The 13,768-nt window shown below is 36.9% G+C and overlaps 4 non-coding genes across 4 annotated transcripts; all 4 read left to right on the forward strand.

The window, feature by feature from the left end:
- Positions 3,604 to 3,685, forward strand: TRNAS-AGA. Its single transcript has one exon. It is a non-coding gene; the product is annotated as a tRNA-Ser (tRNA).
- On the forward strand, positions 5,067 to 5,148 carry TRNAS-AGA. Its single transcript has one exon. It is a non-coding gene; the product is annotated as a tRNA-Ser (tRNA).
- On the forward strand, positions 5,581 to 5,665 carry TRNAY-GUA. Its single transcript is given in 2 exon segments — positions 5,581 to 5,617; positions 5,630 to 5,665. It is a non-coding gene; the product is annotated as a tRNA-Tyr (tRNA).
- On the forward strand, positions 9,115 to 9,196 carry TRNAS-AGA. Its single transcript has one exon. It is a non-coding gene; the product is annotated as a tRNA-Ser (tRNA).

The following is a 13,768-nucleotide window of genomic DNA, read 5'->3' on the forward strand; positions in this document are numbered from 1 at the left end:
GATATTTTGCCGAAATATAATCCTCGAACATACTAAATATAGAAAGACCAGATCACCACAAATGTATATGAGAAAATATGGTGGAATTAGATATCTTAAAATGTAACTAATTTGTGACATATAACTAATTATATACCTCTCAATTGGTTAAAAATAGTCACAATTCCGTAAAACATATGCGTGTGCGGAACGATAGTCATCACCTGAAAGCCATATTTCATTCATTTCTCCACTAGGACGGCCAACTTGAGTAAATATAGAGGGTACTCCAGGGACATGATATTCAAACGCTTCACCTTTATCAAATCTTGTTAATCTGACCATAAAATTAAAAAGTAATTATTATGACTATTAAATTAAATATCACATTAAAAATATTTACTCTTAATTACTCACCTTGATTTTGTTCGTATGTTCGCAGCAAAGTAGTTCTTAGAGAAATAAGCTATCCCGTCTTTGATATATGATTTAACAATTGATCCTGCTGCATATCTTTGTTCTTTGCTTTTCCTTTCAATTTTTTGAAAAACCTTTCAAAAGGATACATCCACCTATATTAGACAGGGCCTCCCAATTCAGCTTCGTAGGGAAGATGTATAGGCAGGTGCTCCAACACATCAAAAAAGGATGGTGGAAATATCTTTTCCAAATTGCAGAGGATTAAAACAATGTTCTGTTTTAAAATTTGAAGTCGATTTGTTTGCAAAGTTCTCGAGCATAAGTCCCGGAAAAATGCTCCAACCCCTAAAATATTATATTTATTCAAAATTCATCACATTAATTACGGAAACACAATGACTCACTTTCATATATATATATATATATATATATAGAACTTTAAATAATTAATTAATATACCTGATAACGCAAGGTGGACATTCCGGTCAAGGAGTTCTGCAAAGATAAATGGAAGTAACCGCTCCATGAAAACATGGCAGTCATGGCTCTTCATGCCTGAAAATTTTCCATTTTCCATATCAACACAACTAGCTAAGTCTGCTGAATAGCCATATGGGAATTTAACAGAGTATTTCACACATTCCAATAAGCTTGTTCTGGCTTCGTCTGTCAATGTATAGGGCGGGAAAGGTGCTTTACCCCTACTGTCAAGATGTAAGTGTGGCCGAGAACATAACTTTTCTATATCTAACCTTGACATGACGGAATCTTTTGATTTACATTTCACACGTATAAGAGTGTACATGATATTGTCCAAAAAATTATTCTCTGTATGCATCACATCAATATTATGTCGGAGATTAAGGTCCTTCCAATACGGTAGCGACCATAAAATGCTTTCCTTGTGCCAGTTATGGTGCTTTCCATATCCATGCATCTTCCTTTCATGACCATTTCCACCGACGTCCTTGGTTCTTGGAGGATTTACAGGGTTCAACCGCTCAAAATAAACTTGCTCACCGGTCAAGGACTTTGGTGGATACTCTCTTATAGCGTCTTTTCCCTTTAGGAAGTCTTTTTTATTCCTCCTCAGAGGATGATCAGGAGAAAGAAATCTCCGATGGCAATCAAACCATCATGTCTTCCTTCCATTTGGTAGATAAAAAGACGTTATATCGCCCATGCAAACTGGACAAGACAATTTACCATGTGTTGTCCATCCAGATAATATGCCATACGGAGGAAAGTCGCTTATCATCCACATCAGCACTAATTTTAGGTTGAAATTTTGGCCCAAGGACACATCGTATGCATCGACTCCAGTAGACCACAACTCTTTTAACTCATCAATAAGAGGTTGGAGAAAGACATCAAGACTTGCTCGCGGATGGTTTGGACCAAAATTCAGAATTGTAAGAAACAAGAACTCAGCATCCATGCACATACCAGGGGGTAGATTATGTGGCTTCAATATCACTGGCTATAATGAATGGTGACGAGACATCCCAAATAGATTGAACCCATCAGNCAAATGGATTGAACCCATCAGTACACAATCCCAAATACACGTTACGGGGTTCTTCAGCAAATTGAGGATTTTGTTCTTGAAAATACTTCCACTCCGCTGCATCAGACATATGACTAATTTCTCCCACCTTTGCTTGGTGCTCGGCATGCCATCGCATTGCTGCTGCAGTCTTGTGACTCTGATACATTCTCTTCAGTCTATCACCAATAGGTAAGTACCACATACGACTATATGGTACTTTCGTTCTGCGTCGGTCATTCTTAGGCTTCCATCTTGGTGCATCACAAAACAAACATTTTTCTTCCTTTTTGTCATCTTTACAAAATAACATACAATTGTTTATACAAACATCAATTGTATGATATGGGAGTCCTAAATTGCGCATCAATTTCTCTGTCTCGTAATGAGAACCCATAGCCTGGTTTCCTTCTGGTAAATAATCACTCAACATTTCACATACTGAATCCACTAACTTTTCACTCATATTATAATCTGCCTTATTTTGCATAACTCTAGCAGCTAAAGATTATTGTGACTGACCTTCACGACAACCATCATATATTGGAGTTTTTGCACTTTCTAACAAGTCATAAATTTTTTTTGAATGGTTAAGTACTGGTTCTTCTACACTCTGATAACCCCCATCCCATTGATAGTTATCATCAAAACCCACATTAGAAGGAAATGCATCATTCACCATATCCACATATCTATCTTCTACTACATTACCCACTTCCTCACTCCCACTAATAAATGTCGGATCAACAGTACTCGTTCCTATATCCATATTAATTTCTTCCCCATGCTTATACCAAACATAATAATCTGGCATAAACCCATAACTAAAAAGATGATTCCAAATTCTAGTTCCTAGAAAACGCTTCCCGTTTTTACACCTACTACAAGGGCAAAAAAACTTACCCCGTTTTCTTGTGCAAAAGGCTGGCTATTTGAAAATTGGATGAACTGCTCCTTCCCGGCTCTGAACTCTTCTTTAAAATTTCCCAACACCTCATCGATCCTCTTGTACATCCACTCTCGGAAATTACTATAATTGTAACTTCCAGATATTATTTTAAATATCTATGATCTCGTTTTTTTTTTTGTTGCTTTGTGTTTCTGTGAGTGAGAAAAACGAATGGTGAGCTCAGTTTATAAGGCATATTTAGCTACTAAAAAGTGACTATATCACGTAGTCACAAAATACAGGTACACCTACTCCGCAATGCTAAAAACGTTTTAAACCAATTTTTAGCGACTATTTTGCGACATTTGCGGCGTGTCGCAAAATATTGTCCCAAAATATTGTCGTAAAATAGTCACCTAATTTACGACAACAAAAGCAACTACACAATTAGGTTCTAATTAGCGACTATTTTGCGACAACTTTCACAACTTCCTTACTTCGTCGCTTTTTTGTCGCCATTTAGCGACTAATTTAGCGACTCAATATTTTTGTTGCAAATTAGCGACTAATACACGACTATATAAGATTCGTCGCTAAGTAGTCGCAACATACTCTCTAAATTTAAAGACTATGCATTTAGTCGCCGATTGTAGTCGGAAAAACCGTGTTTTCTTGTAGTGGAGTCATACTTAGACTAATCCACAATTCTCATTGAACACCAGCATTTATGAAAAGAATAGTATACGGATAGGTCTATTTTTGTATAAGAGTGGACGTGCCGGAGTGGTTATCGGGCATGACTAGAAATCATGTGGGCATTGCCCGCGCAGGTTCGAATCCTACCGTTCAGTTATTGTGCGTGTAAGTTCTAAAACTGTGTATTGTTGGGTTATAGAGATTTTAATGGTTTTCCGTCATGTAATTTTTATGTAAAATACAATTGTGATATAAAAGTGCAACACAACATGACAACGTTAAATATACTAATTAACTCAACTTTTTTCTACTACTCTTTTACATACTTTTAAAATAGATTAGAAGTACTATGCCGAATCCTCTGCATGCGCATAATCTTATAATAAAAACCGACCTTAGCTCAGTTGGTAGAGCGGAGGACTGTAGTAGACGCAGACTATCCTTAAGTCACTTGTTCGAATCCGGTAGGTCGGAACTTATGGGCTAAAGCCTTTTTCATTTTGTGTATTCTAAACTTATGCAAATCTTTGTGTTCATAGATTATTTAGAAAACTGCACATGCATCAAGTATATTACAATCCGACCTTAGCTCAGTTGGTAGAGCGGAGGACTGTAGTAGACGCAGACTATCCTTAAGTCACTTGTTCGAATCCGGTAGGTCGGAACTTATGGGCTAAAGCCTTTTTCATTTTGTGTATTCTAAACTTATGCAAATCTTTGTGTTCATAGATTATTTAGAAAACTGCACATGCATCAAGTATATTACAATCCGACCTTAGCTCAGTTGGTAGAGCGGAGGACTGTAGTTGAAACAGAATATCCTTAGGTCACTCGTTCGAATCCGGTAGGTCGGAATTTTCTCCTATATGTTGGGTTTTTATAGCGTTGTGACCTTTACTCTTTTTTGAATATTGGATCTAACCAAAGCACGCTGGCAAGAAAATAGGAATTAAACAAAAGCTTTTGATCGAATTCTTTTTTCACTTGATTAGTATGTTTTAGGTTTATACAATTGTGATAGCATAAGAAATGATTTTATAGTACACTAAGTAAAAAAATACTTTGAGCTTTCCTCTATTCTATGCTTTAAAAACCCATATGATCATAGTGTTTTTGAAAGATCAAATTAAAGTTGTATATGAACAATTATATTTAAAGGCTCGTGGCTAGTGCTTACGAATCGTCAATGTTCCTACAAGCGTAGTGAAGAACCCTTGCCACTTTCTTCCACGATTTGTATGCCCTAATTTTCCAATAATATAAACAATCATAGCCCACATCTACGTATTACATGCAGATAGATAAGTAGATGTAAAATACATCAACAAGGGAGCTCTTCAAAAAAATTGTTTTCGAATTCAGAAAATGTATTATGATTCTTGAAACATAAAGAGAGCCGAACAAGCGTTGTGGTTTTCATATTTTTATCTAGATTATAAATCGAGTGAGTCATGCTTAGACTAATCAACAATTCTAACTGAACACCAGCATTTATGAAAGAGAATAGTATATGGATAGGTCTATTTTTGTATAAGAGTGGACGTGCCGGTGTGGTTATCCGGAATGACTAGAAATCATGTGGGCTTTGCCCGCGCAGGTTCGAATCCTGCCGTTCACGTTTTCATTTATTGTGCGTGTAAGTTTTAAAATTGTGTATTGTTGGGTTATAGAGCTTTTAATGGGATTCCGTCATGTACTTTTTATGTAAAATATAATTGTGATATGAAAATGCAACACAACATGACAACATTAAATATACTTATTAACTCACCTTTTTTCTACTACTCTTTTACATACTTTTAAAATCGATTAGAAGTACTATGTCGAATCATCTACATGCGCATATTCTTATAATAAAAACCGACCTTAGCTCAGTTGGTTGAGCGGAGGACTGTAGTAGACGCAAATTATCCTTAGGTCACTGGTTCGAATACGGTAGCTCGGATCTTATGGGCTAAAGCCTTTTTCATTTCGTGTATTCTAAACTTATGCAAATCTTTGTGTTCATAGATTATTTAGAAAAGTGCACATGCATCAAGTATGATACAATCCGACCTTAGCTCAGTTGGTAGAGCGGAGGACTGTAGTAGAAGCAGAATATCCTTAGGTCACTGGTTCGAATCCGGTAGGTCGGAATTTTCTCCCATATATTACAATCCGACCTTAGCTCAGTTGGGAGAGCGGAGGACTGTAGTAGAAGCAGAATATCCTTAGGTCACTGGTTCGAATACGGTAGCTCGGATCTTATGGGCTAAAGCCTTTTTCATTTCGTGTATTCTAAACTTATCACAATCTTTGTGTTCATAGATTATTTAGAAAAGTGCACATGCATCAAGTATAATACAATCCGACCTTAGCTCAGTTGGGAGAGCGGAGGACTGTAGTAGAAGCAGAATATCCTTAGGTCACTGGTTCGAATACGGTAGCTCGGATCTTATGGGCTAAAGCCTTTTTCATTTCGTGTATTCTAAACTTATCACAATCTTTGTGTTCATAGATTATTTAGAAAAGTGCACATGCATCAAGTATAATACAATCCGACCTTAGCTCAGTTGGGAGAGCGGAGGACTGTAGTAGAAGCAGAATATCCTTAGGTCACTGGTTCGAATACGGTAGCTCGGATCTTATGGGCTAAAGCCTTTTTCATTTCGTGTATTCTAAACTTATCACAATCTTTGTGTTCATAGATTATTTAGAAAAGTGCACATGCATCAAGTATAATACAATCCGACCTTAGCTCAGTTGGGAGAGCGGAGGACTGTAGTAGAAGCAGAATATCCTTAGGTCACTGGTTCGAATACGGTAGCTCGGATCTTATGGGCTAAAGCCTTTTTCATTTCGTGTATTCTAAACTTATCACAATCTTTGTGTTCATAGATTATTTAGAAAAGTGCACATGCATCAAGTATAATACAATCCGACCTTAGCTCAGTTGGGAGAGCGGAGGACTGTAGTAGAAGCAGAATATCCTTAGGTCACTGGTTCGAATACGGTAGCTCGGATCTTATGGGCTAAAGCCTTTTTCATTTCGTGTATTCTAAACTTATCACAATCTTTGTGTTCATAGATTATTTAGAAAAGTGCACATGCATCAAGTATAATACAATCCGACCTTAGCTCAGTTGGGAGAGCGGAGGACTGTAGTAGAAGCAGAATATCCTTAGGTCACTGGTTCGAATACGGTAGCTCGGATCTTATGGGCTAAAGCCTTTTTCATTTCGTGTATTCTAAACTTATCACAATCTTTGTGTTCATAGATTATTTAGAAAAGTGCACATGCATCAAGTATAATACAATCCGACCTTAGCTCAGTTGGGAGAGCGGAGGACTGTAGTAGAAGCAGAATATCCTTAGGTCACTGGTTCGAATACGGTAGCTCGGATCTTATGGGCTAAAGCCTTTTTCATTTCGTGTATTCTAAACTTATCACAATCTTTGTGTTCATAGATTATTTAGAAAAGTGCACATGCATCAAGTATAATACAATCCGACCTTAGCTCAGTTGGGAGAGCGGAGGACTGTAGTAGAAGCAGAATATCCTTAGGTCACTGGTTCGAATACGGTAGCTCGGATCTTATGGGCTAAAGCCTTTTTCATTTCGTGTATTCTAAACTTATCACAATCTTTGTGTTCATAGATTATTTAGAAAAGTGCACATGCATCAAGTATAATACAATCCGACCTTAGCTCAGTTGGGAGAGCGGAGGACTGTAGTAGAAGCAGAATATCCTTAGGTCACTGGTTCGAATACGGTAGCTCGGATCTTATGGGCTAAAGCCTTTTTCATTTCGTGTATTCTAAACTTATCACAATCTTTGTGTTCATAGATTATTTAGAAAAGTGCACATGCATCAAGTATAATACAATCCGACCTTAGCTCAGTTGGGAGAGCGGAGGACTGTAGTAGAAGCAGAATATCCTTAGGTCACTGGTTCGAATACGGTAGCTCGGATCTTATGGGCTAAAGCCTTTTTCATTTCGTGTATTCTAAACTTATCACAATCTTTGTGTTCATAGATTATTTAGAAAAGTGCACATGCATCAAGTATAATACAATCCGACCTTAGCTCAGTTGGGAGAGCGGAGGACTGTAGTAGAAGCAGAATATCCTTAGGTCACTGGTTCGAATACGGTAGCTCGGATCTTATGGGCTAAAGCCTTTTTCATTTCGTGTATTCTAAACTTATCACAATCTTTGTGTTCATAGATTATTTAGAAAAGTGCACATGCATCAAGTATAATACAATCCGACCTTAGCTCAGTTGGGAGAGCGGAGGACTGTAGTAGAAGCAGAATATCCTTAGGTCACTGGTTCGAATACGGTAGCTCGGATCTTATGGGCTAAAGCCTTTTTCATTTCGTGTATTCTAAACTTATCACAATCTTTGTGTTCATAGATTATTTAGAAAAGTGCACATGCATCAAGTATAATACAATCCGACCTTAGCTCAGTTGGGAGAGCGGAGGACTGTAGTAGAAGCAGAATATCCTTAGGTCACTGGTTCGAATACGGTAGCTCGGATCTTATGGGCTAAAGCCTTTTTCATTTCGTGTATTCTAAACTTATCACAATCTTTGTGTTCATAGATTATTTAGAAAAGTGCACATGCATCAAGTATAATACAATCCGACCTTAGCTCAGTTGGGAGAGCGGAGGACTGTAGTAGAAGCAGAATATCCTTAGGTCACTGGTTCGAATACGGTAGCTCGGATCTTATGGGCTAAAGCCTTTTTCATTTCGTGTATTCTAAACTTATCACAATCTTTGTGTTCATAGATTATTTAGAAAAGTGCACATGCATCAAGTATAATACAATCCGACCTTAGCTCAGTTGGGAGAGCGGAGGACTGTAGTTGAAGCAGAATATCCTTAGGTCACTGGTTCGAATCCGGCAGGTCGGAATTTTCTCCTATATGTTAGGTTTTTATAGCGTTGTGACCTTTACTCTTTTTTGAATATTGGATATAACCAATGCATGCTGGCAAGAATATAGGACTTAAACAAAAGCTTTTGATCGAATTCTTTTTTTACTCGATTGGTATGTTTTAGGTTTATACAATTGTGATAGCATAAGAATTGATTTTATAGTACACTAAGTAAAAAAATACTTTGAGCTTTCCTCTATTCTATGCTTTAAAAACCCATACGATCATAGTGTTTTTGAAAGATCAAATTAAAGTTGTATATGAACAATTATATTTAAAGGCTCGTGGCTAGTGCTTACGAATCGTCAACGTTCCTACAAGCGTAGTGAAGAACCCTTGCCACTTTCTTCCACGATTTGTATGCCTTACTTTTCCAATAATATAAACAATCATAGCCCACATCTACGTATTACATGCAGATAGATAAGTAGATGTAAAATACATCAACAAAGGAACTCTTCAAAAAAATTGTTTTCGAATTCAGAAAATGTATTATGATTCTTGAAACATAAAGAGAGCCGAACAAGCGTTGTGGTTTTCATATTCTTATCTATATTATAAATAGAGTGAGTCATGCTTAGACTTATCCACAATTCTCACTGTACCCCAGCATTTATGAAAGAGAATAGTATATGGATAGGTCTATTTTTGTATAAGAGTGGACGTGCCGGAGTGGTTATCGGGCATGACTAGAAATCATGTGGGCTTTGCCCGCGCAGGTTCGAATCCTGCCGTTCACGTTTTCATTTATTGTGCGTGTAAGTTCTAAAATTGTGTATTGTTAGGTTATAGAGCTTTTAATGGTTTTCCGTCATGTAATTTAAATGTAAAATATAATTGTGATATAAAAATGCAACACAACATGACAACGTTAAATATACTAATTAACTCACCTTTTTCTACTACTCCTCTACATACTTTCCAAATCCATTAGAAGTACTATGTCGAATCATCTACATGCGCATAATCTTATAATAAAAACCGACCTTAGCTCAGTTGGTAGAGCGGAGGACTGTAGTAGACGCAGATTATCCTTAGGTCATTGGTTCGAATCCGGTAGGTCGGATCTTATGGGCTAAAGCCTTTTTCATTTCGTGTATTCTAAACTTATCAAAATCTTTGTGTTCATAGATTATTTAGAAAAGTACACACGAATCAAGTATAATACAATCCGACCTTAGCTCAGTTGGTAGAGCGGAGGACTGTAGTTGAAGCAGAATATCCTTAGGTCACTGGTTCGAATCCGGTAGGTCAGAATTTTCTCCCATATGTTGGGTTTTTATAGCGTTGTGACCTTTACTCTTTTTTGAATATTGGATCTAACCAATGCACGCTGGCAAGAAAATAGGACTTAGACAAAAGCTTTTGATCGAATTCTTTGTTTACTCGATTGGTATGTTTTAGGTTTATACAATTGTGATAGCATAACAAATGATTTTATAGTACACTAAGTAAAAAAATACTTTGAGCTTTCCTCTATTCTATGCTTTAAACACTACAAGAAAATGTATTAAAGATAGCATATGAAGATAGCGTTTATTTCATTTCTGCTATAGTTAACATAACGGCATATATTCGATAGCGTTTGGTTAATTTTTAAACGCTATATTATGTTTTTAGTAGTTACAGTTTTTAGAAGCGTATGTTTAGATAGCAATACGAGGTTTAAAACTCTGTATATTAGTTTAGGCGGACCAAAAAAATTTCGTTTCTCGGCTAAGTAAAAAAATTTCGCCCAATATTTTCATTTTTCCTCTTATGCTTTGTCGTTTTACCTTAGTCGACATATCAGTTTCTTTCCTTTGCTTCTCTCTCACAAGTTCACGAACTAGGGTTCTTCAATTTTTTCCGTTGATTATCTCTCAAATTCTTAGATTCTTGTCAAAATCTTCAGACACATTCCGTTGATTATCTCTCTCTGAAATCTCTTATCTCTCTCAGAAAATCGAAGGTACAGATTTCGATTGAATGTTGGGTAATCAATTTTGGGTTTCGAGATGTTCTAAATTGGTTTTCTTTTTGACAAATTTGTCAATTATATATTTAGGGTTTCTGTTTCGATTTTTGGTTCCGAGATGTTCTAATTCGGTTTTCTTTTTGACAAATTTGTCAATTATTTAGGGTTTCTGTTTCGATTTTGGGTTTCGAGATGTTCTAATTTGGTTTTCTTTTCGACAAATTTGTCAATTATTTAGGGTTTAGGGTTCGGTTTTGGGTTTCAAGATGTGTCTGTTTCGATTTCTTAAGGTTTCAATTTGTTTTGTCTGACTATAATCGATTGTGACTATAATCGACTATTTTTTACAAGAACTTGATGGTTTCAATTGGTTTAAGTTTTTAAGGTTTCAGTTCTTAAGGTTACAAGATTCTGACTATAATCGATTCTCCTTTTGCAGGTTCTCATTTCGCAGCTTCTTCTTTACAAAATCCTAGTTATCTATAGGTAATTGCAGTTTTATATGTATCTCTTTTGTTTCACTGAGTTTGTCATATTCTATAGTATGTATCTCTGTTGGTTTAATTGAGTTTGAATCTGTCTAATATAAGAATCGCTTGTCACAAATGTATGTAATCGTTTGACCATGGAGCTGTGTAACATGGACAAGTCTTGGGTTTGGATTCCAAGGTATGGTTTTATATTGTTATTACTAATAATTTCTTAAGTTACAACTGAGTTTTTTATGACTGTTTATTGAACTTGAAAGTATTTTTTACCTTATAGGAATAGTCTCGAGTATGAGAAAGGAGCAACTGATTTTGTTTATGGGTCAGCAAGGAGAATGGGAGATCCTCCAAATATGTTTTGTCCATGTACTGACTGCCGGAATCTGTGCCATCAACCATTAGCCACGATAGTAGATCATCTGATTAGTAGGGGTATGGACTTGATATACAAGAAGAGTAGATGTTGGAGTAATCACGGGGAGATAAGGGATTTAACAAGAGGTGATGATCCAATTTCAGAATTTGAAGCTTATGAGTTGTTTAGAGCTGCTTTCTTTGATGGTGATGACAATACACAGGCCCAGAATGACAATGCAGATCAGAGTGACAATGTAGATCATCATGAAGAAGATTCAGAATTTATGAAAAAGTTGAAAGATGCTGAGACTCCACTCTACTCCAGCTGTTCTAAGTACACTAAAGTGTCTGCTATCATGGGGTTGTACCAGATTAAAGTTAAGAGTGGGATGTCAGAAAACTACTTCGATCAGCTTCTAAAGATAGTTCACGACATGCTACCTGGAGATAATGTCCTTCCAACATCAACAGATGCGATGAAGAAGTTCTTGAAGGTATTTGGTTTTGGATATGAGAACATTCACGCATGCAAGAACGATTGCATTCTTTACCGGAAGCAGTACAAGGATATGACAAGCTGCCCTAGATGTAGTGCTTCAAGATGGGAGATGGATAAGCAGACAAAAGAGGAAAAGAAAGGGATTCCAGCTAAAGTTATTAAATATTTCTCAATAAAGGACAGATTCAGAAGGATGTATAGATCGAAAAGGATGACAGAGGATCTACGTTGGCATTTCAGTAATGCTTCAGAAGATGGAATGATGCGGCACCCGGTGGATTCGATAACTTGGGCTCAGGTTAATGCTAAATGGCCACAGTTTGCGTCTGACCCGAGAAATCTTCGACTTGGTTTGTGTACTGATGGGATGAATCCTTTTTCGATTCAAAACACCAAGTATAGTACATGGCCAGTGTTTCTTGTGAATTATAACATGGCACCTACATTGTGTATGAAGGCTGACAATATAATGTTGACTCTGTTGATACCTGGACCAACTGCACCGAGCAACAACATCGACGTGTATCTTCAACCGTTGATAGAAGATTTACAGGATTTGTGGAATGAAGGTGTGGATGTTTATGATGCCTTCTCAAAGGAAACTTTTAATCTGAGAGCTATTTTACTGTGGACAATCAGTGACTATCCTGCTTTGGGGACTTTGGCAGGATGTAAAGTTAGAGGTAAACAAGCATGTAATGTTTGTGGTAAGGATAATCTTTTTAGGTGGCTTAAGTTTAGTAGAAAATATGTCTACTTGGGCAATAGGATAAGACTCAGAACTGGGCATCCTTACAGACGCAGACGGAGTTGGTTTGACAACACGGTAGAACAAAGGACTGCATGTAGAATTCAAACAGGGGCTGAGATATTTGAGCATTTGAAAGACTTTAAGAATGATTTTGGTCGAGCTTTAGATAAAAAAAAGTAAAAGAAAGAGGTCTGATTTGTGTGAAGATGATGAAATTTCAGAAGAAGAATATAATGAAGACAGTTACCAATGGAGGTGGAAGAAGCGGTCTATTTTATTCGATCTTGAATACTGGAAGGTTAGCATATTTTATATATAAAATTTAAATAAAACTATAGAATATGTTTAGTTCTTTACCATTTTCTAACTTATATCTTCGTTTCCATGTATTAGGATATGCCTGTTCGCCACAACATCGATGTAATGCACGTTGAGAAAAACGTGTCTGATGCCATGTTGTCCCTTCTAATGCATAGTGCTAAATCTAAAGATGGCTTAAAGGCACGACAAGATTTGGAAGATATGGGTATTCGGGAAGCATTACATCCACAAGTACGTGGGAAGAGACAGTACTAACCACCTGTTGTTTAGTGGTTTTCCAAGACGAAAAAGAAGAAGTTCTGCAAGAGATTGTCTAAGTTCAGATATGCCAATTGTTCCTAATGGGTCAGCTGTACTTGTGACCTAATGGATCAGATAAAAATGGGTCCTAATGGGTCAGCTGTACTTGTGACCTTTGTATCAGATAAAAATGCATCACTATGGAGGCCTACAACAACTGTCGACAAGCTTGGCCAGACTGTGGGAACCAAGATAGCATGGCCATTTGATAAGCTAATTGTGGACAGTATGGACTCCTCAACTGGAAACAAGGGAGCTGATGCCTCGGTAAAGTTCCTATGATATAGTTTACATTGTTATGGTAATATATAAATGCTTATTGGTTAGGTGACACATGAATTATGTTTTTGCATGAATTTTTTAGGAAGATAGAGTCCAGCTTGCTGATTGGATTTTGGGTGGTGAAATAATTGCTGAGGCACATATGATTTCAAAAGACCCTAAACAGTTGGTGAATAAAATTCCTTTGGGTCCGAATGCTGCAATGGTGAATATTGTAAAAGTCATTAACAAAGAGGCTTCATTATGGAGACCACCAAGTGAAGACATTTCTGTGATGGGTGATGCACTGAGCGTGAACATAGCATGGCCACTTACTAAGCTGTCTAAGTGTAACAGACAGATAATGGAGGATGCAGA

The sequence above is a fragment of the Camelina sativa genome, chromosome 7, assembly GCF_000633955.1.
Source record: "Camelina sativa cultivar DH55 chromosome 7, Cs, whole genome shotgun sequence".
NCBI lineage: Eukaryota > Viridiplantae > Streptophyta > Magnoliopsida > Brassicales > Brassicaceae > Camelina > Camelina sativa.